The sequence below is a fragment of the Equus caballus genome, chromosome 20, assembly GCF_041296265.1.
Source record: "Equus caballus isolate H_3958 breed thoroughbred chromosome 20, TB-T2T, whole genome shotgun sequence".
In the NCBI taxonomy this organism is placed as follows: Eukaryota; Metazoa; Chordata; class Mammalia; order Perissodactyla; family Equidae; genus Equus; species Equus caballus.
The window spans coordinates 44256017-44267002 of NC_091703.1; the positions used below are offsets into that span (position 1 = coordinate 44256017).

General features: G+C 54.3%; 1 long non-coding RNA gene across 1 annotated transcript; it reads right to left on the reverse strand.

The window, feature by feature from the left end:
* Positions 1-1280: 1280 nt before the first annotated feature.
* Positions 1281-4053, reverse strand: LOC111769324 (uncharacterized). Its single transcript, XR_011429746.1, has 6 exons — positions 3915-4053; positions 3738-3818; positions 3147-3207; positions 2948-2994; positions 2665-2842; positions 1281-2541 (listed from the first exon to the last, which is right to left on the reverse strand). It is a non-coding gene; the product is annotated as an uncharacterized lncRNA (long non-coding RNA).
* Between the last annotated feature and the right edge of the window lie 6933 nt (positions 4054-10986).

Sequence of the window (10986 nt, forward strand, 5' to 3'; positions counted from 1 at the left end):
TCCGAAAGTCTCTCCATCTCTGGCTGTGTCTCTCCCTCTTTTCTGTGTCTTTCTCCTAAATCTGACTAGGGCTCAGTGGTTCTGGTTCTCCCTTTATCTCTGCAGCTGTCTGTCTCCTTTTGAGAACGTCTCTCTTTCTGTCTGCCTCTCTTCGTGCGTCCCTGTCTCTGACTCTCTTTCTCTCTCTTTGCCTCGCCCTCCCTCCCCTCTCCCCCCCACCCCGCCCCCGCCCTAGGTAGTTCGGCGGACGGGCCCCGGGCCAAGGCCGCCCCCGGCAGGGCCTTGCCCGCGCTGACAGAGCCTCGCGCCCGCGGCCCAATTAGCGCGCGGCGCGAGGGACGCGGCATCTGGAATTGCGCTGCGCTCACGGCCAAGGCCGATTGTTTAGTCTGCGCGGCGGGGCGGGCGGCCGGCGCGGTGGCCCCACATCTGGAGCCGCGGCCAGACGGCCCTGCTGGCGGCTGGCCGGGGTGCGTGTGCATTTTTAACTCTGGGATTTGCTGACAAGTTAAGAAGTCAGAAAGTCAGTGGCGGCGGGAACTGGCGAGGCGCGCGAGGAAGGGAGGGGCGGGCCGAGGCCCGGGCGCACACGCCGCGGAGGAGACACGCTCCCGGGGCGCGCGCAGCCGCTCGGCGCTTTGGCCCAGCGTGGCTTTCCCAAATCCACTCCCACCCGCAGCTGGCAAGCGCCGCAGCCCGGTGTTGACTTTTCTTCCAGGATTGGATTCCCCATCCCCCATCCCCCACCTCCCCACCCCCGCCTTTATTCTCTCCCACTTCTCCTTCCGCTTCATTAATTAAGTGGCTGAATTATTCCGAAATCCCACACTCCCCATCTGGTCGGAGCTCCTTGGAGGCCAGCCTCTAAGGGGGAAGCCCTGGAATCTCAGGGCTCCCACGCTTTTGGAGGAAGCACACAGAGGCCCAGAGAGGGCCAGCGACTTGGCCGAAGCAGTTCAGCAGTTAAGCTAGGACCAGAGGCCAACTCTCTTGACCCCTAAAGGACTCTTGGCACAGCTCCGGGTCCCTCTTGGGACTGGTCCAGACTGACGAGTGTTCTCACATTGTCAGAGTGCCTTCTCATCCTTAAAAACGGACTGTGTATTTCCACTCATTCATTTAACTAATATCTGCTGCATACTGTGTGCCAGGCTGAGGGATACAACTGTAAACAAAACAAGCTTGTCCTTAAGCTACAGAACTTACGTGCCAGCGGAGAACACAGAGATGTGGGGAGACAGAAACTTCACAAGGAACAAATAAACTGCTTGAAGTTACGATTGGCAAGGAACAGGAACAAAAAATAATGATAATGTTTATTGAGCGCTTTTATATGCCAGTCACCGTTACAGGCATTTTCATTTGCACTAACTCATCAAATCCTCATAATGTCCCAATCAGGTAGGTGTGTGTCCCCACTTTGCAGATGAACAATCTGAGGCCCAGAGAGGTTAAGTGATTTGTCCAAGGTCACACACATGCACCCGTGGTGGAACTGAGATGTAGTTCAGGTTTGACTCCAAAACCAGGCCTCTTAGGCTGCAAGGGCCTGCAGGAGAATTTCATAGTTGTCCAGAATAGGGTAATGCAGGTGGTCCACAATTTCCTCCCAGCAGCCAACAATATTCACCAGGCCTCCACTGTAGTGATTGTCACCAGCATTTGTGTACAGCTTCCTTTTTGTAAGCTGTTTCCGCTCACTTGATCACCTTTAATCTTCCCCACGACTTAGACATGTAAGCATTATTATCATTTCCATTTCCACATCTGGAAACTGAGGCCAGCTAATGTGCCCAAGCTTCTCGGTGACAGGGACTTCCTTTCGTTTCCAGTTTTGGTCTGGTTTTCTCTTGTTCTGTTTTCCGTGGGAACAGACCTCAGCACCCACCCTCACCCCCAGGGAACATCGTGCCTTTGAGATGTCTCTCCAGGAGCAAGGAGAGATGGTACTGTGCTGTGGCCTCTCACACAGCCTCCTGGGGAGCCAGGCCTGCCTTTCAGGTTGTGCAGACCGAAGTGACCCACACAGCCACACAAGCTGAGGGACCCTGGGTTTCATCTGTCCCCTAATGTGACCCAGCAGTTCATGTCCCCTCTCTTGGCCTCAGTATCCTCCCCTTTCAGATGGGAGATTTGGGGTAGGGCAAATCTACTTTTCTTGGGTCACAGGCCCCTTTGAGAATTTGCTGGAAGCTCCAGATTACCAACTTACAGCAGTTCATGTGCACACATATACTCACACGCTCAATTTTACATGTATTTTCAAGAGATTTCGGGGCTCTTAAAGCGTATCCATGGGCATCCCAGGGATTCCCAGACCCCCAAGTTAGGAATTTCTGTACTGGGCCGGCCCGGTGGCACAGCGGTTAAGTTTTCATGTTCCGCTTCGGTCGCCTGGGGTTCCCTGGTTTGGATCCCGGGCGCAGACCTACACACCACTTGTCAAGCCATGCTGTGGCAAGTGTCCCATGTATAAAGTAGAGGAAGATGGGCACGGATGTTAGCTCAGGGCCAGGATGTTAGCTCAGGTTGTTAGGTCCTCTGCAAAAAGAGGAGGATAGGCAGCAGATGTTAGCTCAGGGCTAGTCGTCCTCACCAAAAAAAAAAAATTTCCGTACTAATGGTTTCTACATTTGCCAGCCATTGGCAAACCCCACTACCGACCAGAAATAAGGAACCACCGAGCATCCCACTGGATTCCCTTGGATCCTTTGGGATTCTTTCCACCGAGGAGTCAGCGATTCAAAGCCCTTTGTTCTTTTCTTTCTTGATCCTTGGCCGTTGCGGTTGTCACAGGATAGGAAGATACAGGAGAGAGCCCAGAAGAACACACCTGTGTGTTCTGACCCCAGAGCGTGTGTGAATAGTGTGCCACTGGGCACCTCTGGCTTGGCTAACACCCAGGTAGGGAAACCTCCCCCGCCCACACATCACAGCCACACCTTACCTGTTCTGAGCACTCCTGAAAGACCATTCCAGCTTACCATGACAGGGCTATGGGAAAATCAGAGAAGGTGGCAATGTCCCAATTTTACAGAAGGAGCTGATGAGGCCCAGAGTGGTCATATGTCTTGCTCAGCATCACACAATGAGTTAAAAACTGAGCAGTGGGGAGAATCTAGATTTTCCCAGCTCTTAGCCCATACCTCTTTTTGGTCCACAAATAATTATGGTGTGCCCACTGAGAGTAAAATGCTGCCCTGGACGCTGCAGGGATAGAAAAGAGAAGAGTTCAGCAGAGGATGTTATGACACCTCCCCCTCATCCTCTGGGGCTGCCTCGTAGTTCAGCCGCAGCTGTGATGGCAAGGGGGTAGTGGTGGGATTGTCCACCCCAAGGAGCCTTTCTGCCTCCCACCTGCATAGTTCCTCCAGGGCTGGGCCCAAGGGAGCTCTACTCAGCCCATAGGGCGGCTGGGAAGTGCCAGGCACTTACAGCCCCAGGGTCAACCCTCAACTAATGAGGGACGCGAGTGGGTGGATAAATACCCTGGCTGCTTCAGCCCTCCAAGGGACAGTTCTAAGATATGTCCTCCCCTGTGTTCTTCAGCGAGCCCCATTGCCACAGCAACTCGCTCATTAACCACCCTTTTCTCCCTCCCCATTCCCTCCCTCCAGCTTCCAGGGACCACCTTCCAAATAAACTACCTGCGCGCAAGTTCTTGTCTCCAGGTCTGTTTCCAGGGGACCCAAACTAGGACCTCCCTCCCCCCCGCCCCCCCCCACCCACACACTCACCTGCATGCATGTCTCTGTGAAAAGACAGGGCACGGAGAAGTGTGCTGTCCAGTCGTGACTGTGTGGCACCTATGATAGATGCTGACACACACACAGCTCTTAGACTGTGCCCCTCTCTTTGCTAAGCACATTCTATACTCACTTCATTTAATCCTCATGACCATCCCATAATTATACCTATTTTACGGAGTAAGAAACTGAGGTTGACAGATTAACCTGCACCAGGTCCCTCAGCTTAGTGGTGAAGCCCTGTCCACCTCCAAAGCAGCCGTCCCATAATGACCACGTGTCTCCCAGGGGCCAGGGCTGTAGGAATTGAGCCCGGAGAGGTCCAGGAGGACTAACTAGGGGTGGGGAGACTTCCTGGAGGAGGTGGGGCTTGGCTTGGGCTTGAAGGCAGAGCCTGCTTTAACTGGCCGGATGGAAAGTTCTGGGCAGGGGGTGAAGGACTTTGCAAGCAACAGTGGGGATCTGGGGCTGGCTGCCCACGGGTGTGTGTCTGGTAATTGGAGCAGGTCGAGGCTGGGCTGTGGAGGGCTGAATATCATCAGCCCAGGGGCTGTCTTTTCCCTCCCCTCCCCCCTCTGGCTCTGTCAGAGGGGGCTTCTCCCTAGCTGTCTCCAGGAGCAGGGATGGGGGAGGTCGGGGACTGGCTGGAGGAGTCCTGCTCAGGTATGGGGCGCAGAGGGTTCCCACCAGGCCTGTCCCCTGTTTCCTGGCCAGGCACCCTGGACTCAATCATCCCCCATCTCCGAGTAGTAAATAGATGTAGAAAGCAACCATCTCCATTTAAAGCTCTGCAGGCCGGGGGAGGAGGGCCTGCAAGCCATCTGGGCCCTTGTTTGGCAATGTTTGTGCTCACAACAAACCTGATAGACAGAGATTTATCGCCGTTTTCATTAGCTGGGGTTGGTTTGGTTTGCTGGTTTTCCACCGGCTCCCCCCCACCCCGGCCCCCCAACACACACACACACACTCCAGAGTTTCAGATTTATGGTGAGTGAGAGGGCCAGGGGCTGAGGGAGAGGGGAGGGAGGAGGCTGAGAGCAAGGTGTGGGCTTGGAACAGCGGGCGGGGAAGGAAATCAGGGGCTCTGGAGGGTGGGACGGTGGCCAGGAGCACCCCAGCAACAGAGGAAGGACTGAGGGAGGAAGTGTGTGTGTGTCAGGGAGCTGCAGAAGGACACCTGCAGCAACACTCCCCACCCCCCGCCCCCAACACACAGGCACATACACATCTCATAATCACCATAATTGTTGAGCATAGAAGCTAGCGAATTCTAGGCCATCACTACCAATGCTAGGCCAGAAGCCAGGAAGGATGCACCACTTTGGCTGCCTCAGGGTGCACTCTGGTCTGAATGTGTGTAACAAAGGCTTGTTACAGTGCTTTTCGCCTGCCAGGCGCTGTTCTGGGGCCTTAGGCACAGGAACTAATTTCACCCTCAAACAACCCTCTGAAGGGGACACTATTATTCTTACTATTTCCTTGGAGCTGGTTCTTCCCCATCCGCTCACAGCAGGGCACACCACGCCCTCCCGTAGGAAGGAGCCTGCAGACATAATCATTGCCCCTCGATGCTCCTGTGAAGTCCCCACGGATACCACCTGGGAACCCCTTCCTTGGGCTCTGTCCACTCTTCTCCTGTAGGACTCCTGGTCCAGCCAGGCTGCCTCTGTGCCAGCATAGACCCTGCCTATTGTCTCTGTGTCTGCATCTTTTCTCACATCCTACTTCCCACCTGGTGTGCCCGCTCCACCCCTCTATGCATCAAAATCCTTCTAGCCTTTGAATCCACCCAACTTCCTCCACGGAAGCTGTCCTGAGCTTTCTCAGTGTGGTTCAGGCCTTACAATCAGAGACACTGAGAGCAATTATCGGAAAAGAAGAGAAAGAAGCCAGAGTGGGCTCCCCACTTCTCAGAAGCAGAGCAGCTCTACTTTTTGGGCAGAGTCCTGTGTTGGATTTTGTTGGAATGACAGGTCCCATTGCTAAGAGGAAAAACCAAGGTTTAACCCAGTGATTAACCCTAGCTTTCTCATTTTATGGACGAGAAACCAAGATCAGAGAGGGTAAGTGACTTGCCCAAGGTCACACAACGAATTCACGTCTGGACCAGAAGGCAGGCCTCAGCTGGTGATCTTTCCACATGAAACTCCCCTGGTGTATATGCCCATCCTCCTATGAGATTGTAAGCTCTGGAGGGCAGGGGCCAGAATCAAATGTCTCTGTCTTCACTCAAAAGCAAATGATGGGGGCCGGCCGCATGGCCGAGTGATTAAGTTTGCGCGCTCTGCTTTGGCGGCCTGGGATTTCGCTGGTTCAGATCCTGGGCACAAACATGGCACCACTCATCAAGCCACGCTGAAGCGGTGTCCCACATGCCACAGCTAGAAGGACCCACAACTAAAATATACAACTATGTACTGGGGGGCTTTGGGGAGAAGAAAAGAAAAAGAGATTGGCAACAGATGTTAGCTCAGGTGCCAATCTTTAAAAAAAAAAAAAAACGCAAGTGATGGCTGAGTGTCATGTCAGGGGCTTTTGCTCCCCAAGTCGGGCAGCTTTCCAAGGAGCCTGTCAGCAGCTTGCCTCTGGGGTCCCCAGTAGAGACAGGCTGTGGGGCTAAAACAGGGTCAGAGTGGAGGAGTCCCCTCCACTGGAACCCACACGGCCAAAGCAAGCCTCAGAATTTCCAGCACACAAAGTCCTTCCTTTCCAGACCCACTCAGAGCCCAGGGCCCTTGCAGAGAGACGGCTGTTCTGTTTGTTTGCTTGTTTGTATTTCTGCCTGGAAGGTCCTCAGCTATAATCTGAGGGAAACCAAAGGAACTTCCTCTCCCCAACAAACCAGAACATCAACCCACCGTCGTCCTGCTAAGTGCCTACAACCCGCCATGGGCGTGCCTCGTCTGGGACAGGGCCTTGTCTCCAGTAGGTCTAAACTCCAGGAGACAGGCGTGTCACAGGAGCTGGGAATAAGGCCGGATTCCCGACGGGAAGGCATGGACTGCGGCCACACATTCTTGGGTACTAGTCCTGGCTCTGTACCTTATCCGCTGAGAACTCCTGGGCAAGTTACTTAACCTCTCTCTGCTCCAGTCTCCTCACATGCAAAATAGGGATAATAGTGTCTGAAACAGGATTACGTTCATAGGATGCTCATAGGATTATTAAAAGGATTGAAGAGCCCACGTGTCTAGGGCACTCTGCACAGTGCTGGGCCCATTCTTGCCCACGGGCATCTTCCTGTGAACAGGGGCCTCCAGAGTAAGCAAGTGAGTTGCTTGCAAGGCCTCCAGGGAATGAGAGGATGGAGAGGTGTTGCTTGAAGAGGCAGAGAACAGAGGGAGTTACCTGAAACAGCAGACAGCCCTGGGGCTGGGGGGGTCGGGGGAGGGGCACCTGGAGGCTGGGGGGCGGGGGGAGGCGGGGGGCCCTGGGAGGGACAGCCGGATCACTGAGTGGCCCTCCACGGGGAAGTCCTGCAAGAGGGAAGAGAAAGATCCAGCACCAAAACCAACTTGGGACTCCTTCCTTGATTTGCCAGGAGCTGCCCCTTAGCTTGAAAGTTCCCTTGAACGGGCCACTTTATGTGATAGTAATAGCAGATGTTTCATAGAGCTTACCACATGCCCGCCGCATCTTCCCCCAGTACCTGTGAGGTGGGGCAATTAGGGATTGCCGCTGAAGCCCTGCAGGATGCAACAACCTGCCCGGGGCCACGCAGTCCCAAAGAGCAGAGCTGGGCTTTGAACCCCTGGCAGTCTGCGTGCCTCAGTTCTGCTCTTAACCCTGTGGGCCCCGGTCCGTCCTCCCCTGCCCCAGCCGCACCATCCAAAGGCCTCCGCAGTCAGTCACCTGACTCGCCTTTCCCCAGGGGCCACATCAAGTCCACAGCTCCCACGGTCAGGCTGGGATCTGATTCTCTTTCCAGTTTGATGGACATGACCAAGGCCCAGGGAGCCCCGGGTGGGGTGGGGGGAGGGAGGGTGAACAAGGCTAATAAGACATAATCCTGGCCCTGGGGGTTTTCCACTGCTCCTCCTGGACGGGCAAAAGTACAAATGGAGGCCCGCATTCCATATGTCTAAATATTTAAAAAGTTATAAATCAAGTTAACAAACTGTTAAATAAAATGTGTTCCATTCTCCTATGCTGACACATACACCTTCTGAAGATCTGGAAGGCCACGTTCCCATTTCGAGTTCTCCGGCTTCCTGGAGTTCTGCACAGGGCAACACAAGGAGAAACTGCCTCTGGGCTCCCCTAGTCCCTGCCCCGAGCCTGCCTCCTTTCTCTTCCCACCCCAGGCTTCACCTCCAGCTAAGAAGGGCTTCAAGAGCTCTCACGGTGGACCCACGGTCTGCACACCCAAGCTCTGTGCACATGCCCGCCCTCGGCCTGCAGCATGGCACGCTTCTCACTGGAGGGTGGAACTGTGGAGGCAGCCCGCACAGGTCCTGCATAAGAGAATTCCGAGGTTGCGGGCATGTGGAGAGTGACCTGCGAGGAGTGGGGCTCCCGGTGGGCTCTGTAGACTCCTTGCCTTGTGAGGAGCGCTGGAAGAGGTCCTGAAGTGGGGGCCCCTCGTATCTGGTCCAAGGGTGCTGGAGCTGAACGTGGGTCCCTCTCTATTCCTCTGTTTTCTAATCCTTTTATCCAATCAGCCAGCGTCTGAACCTCCTGGCCACTTTCCTTTCTAAACAGTTCTTCAAACCCCATCACGGCTGCTGTGGTCCAGTCCACTCTCACCTGCCACCGGATCACTGCGACAGCCTCATGATGGCCTCCCAGCCCCCAGTCCTGCCAGTTCCCCACCCACCTTCTCCACAGCCAGAGAGATCTTTCTCCAGCACAAATCAGATTAGGATGCGGTCAGGCCTGACACCCTCTGTGGCTCCCTACTGCCCACAGAAGGAAGCCCAAACTCTTCCACTTGGCTCCCGGCCCTTGGGGGCCAGCCCCCCCATCCGCTCCAGCCCCTGCCCACACTACTCCTAGCCTCTAAATGACGCTCTGGCCCGGCTGTGCTGCTCCCAGCTCCCTGTAACACGTGAAGCACGCACCTCAGCGCTTCCTGTCCCCTCTGGCCCATCTCCCATCTCCTGTCTGGACCAATTCCTCCTCATTTAAGATTCAGTTCTGTGATCAAACCTCCGCAATCCTTTCTTGTCAACAGCCCAGCCCCACCTCCAGGTCCGCCAGGCATCCCTGACTTGTGTGCTCATAATAGAGCGTCTATGCTGTACTAAAGCTATCTCTAGGGGCCTGTCCGGTGGCACAGTGGTTAAGTTCACATGCTCAGTTTCAGTGGCCCAGGGTTTGACTCAATCTAATTGTTTCACCTGTTCTCAGATCCTGGGAACGGACTTACGCACCACTCATCAAGCCATGCTGTGGCAGGTGTCCTACATATAAAGTAGAGGAAGATGGGCACAGATGTTAGCTCAGGGCCAGTCTTCCTAAGCCAAAAGAGGAGGATTGGCAGCAGACATTAGCTCAGAGCGAATCTTCCTCAAAAAAAAAAATAATAAAATAAATAAATATCTATTTACCTATCTATCTATCTGACCACTTCCCAATACCCCAACAACCACCCAACACCAACCATCACCATCTTTTGCCTGGACTGTGGCAGTAGCCCCCTAACTAGTCTCCCTGCTTCTACTCTTGCCCCCATTCCAGGCTGTCCTACACCAGTAGCCAGAGTGAGCCTTGTAAAACATATGTTTGCTTATGTCACTCCCTGCTCAATATCCCTAATGGCTCCCATCTCACTCTAGAATCCAAAGACCTCACTGAGACTACAGAACCCCTCATGGTCTGGCCCCTGTTCCTTCTGACTCATCTCCTCATCTCTTCCCCTCATGCATTCTTCTCCAGTCACACTGGCCTCTTGTTCCTCCTTGAACACACAGGCACCCCTGCCTCAGGACCTTTGCACAGGCTGTTCCCACCCTTCCCTCGGGTCTCTGCTCAAATGTCCCCACCTCCGAGATCCTTCTCTTCCCTGCTGCTTTTTTTCCCTTCACTCACTCATCTCTACCTGGCAGATGATATATCTCTTGGCTTATATGTTGCTTCCTGTTTCTCCTTCCACCATATAAGCTCCATGAGTGTGGGGCCTTGTTCTATTTTGTTTTCCTTGATGTCCCTGGAGCCTAGAAGATCACCTGGTACCTAGCAGGTACTCAACAAATATTTGGCAAAGAAATTAATCTCTTTATATTTCTATGTTCCAACTAGATCGTGTCACCTGAGAGCAGTGTCCATGACTTATTCATCCCAATGTCCCCACCACTTGGCCTGGTGCTGGGCACATAAATGGGTGTCTTCATTTGGATGGTGGAGGAGTAGAGGGTAAGAGGTGGGCTGGAGCTAAGGTGAGGTCAGGCCAAATTAGGGAAGAGCTCGAAGGCTCCTGGGAAGATGTGACCCTACCTGATAGGGAGCATGGCAATGTCTTGGGCCAGAGAGAGGAATTTGATACAGAAACCAGGATTGGGGGGAAGAGTAAGCAGGAAGATGGAGAGGTGGAACTTACTTAGAGATTGCAAAAGACCCTCAGGCCCAAATCACAAAAGATCCCAGAGGAGCAGCGTCATCTTTGAGCCAGACACCTCAAGGCCGCCTCTGACCCTTCTGGACCTGCTGACCTTGGGCCAGTCAGTTTCTAACTCTCAAAAGTGGTTGTGGACACACCTGCCCTGACCCCCCACCCCCACCCCAAGGATGCTGGGATTTGCACGAGCAGGTGTATGAGAGAAGGGTTAAGTGTGAGGGTTCTCTAGGGGTGGGGTGGGCAAGGGACAGAGAGATTACAGTGGCTCTGCCCATGGGGACAATCGAAGGTCCCTTTTTGGCATGACCTGTGGCCCAGCCCTTGGTCACCAAGAAAGGCCTGGGAAGCAGGGCGACAGTGCCTCTCGGGTCTCTCCCCACCCCACCCCCAGGCTTTACTCTGGGTCCGTTGGAGCCTGAAGTGGCTTTTAAGCTATTAGACTGAGCTCTGGGCACTTGCTAATCTAATTGTTTCAAAAGCCCTTGAAGGGTTTGAGTCTGAGCTCTTAAAATGCCAGAGAAGAGGGAAATCAGTGGTGGTGGGAGATGTGAGGGCCTGGCTTCTCTTCTCCCGCCCCCTTTCTGCTCTCCGTCTTCTTGGGGTTGGGGGAGGGGCCAGTTTGGGATGGAAGGGCCCCTCCCTCCAGGCTCTAAAGGTTCTGTGGCCCCTCCTCCGCCCGGCCTC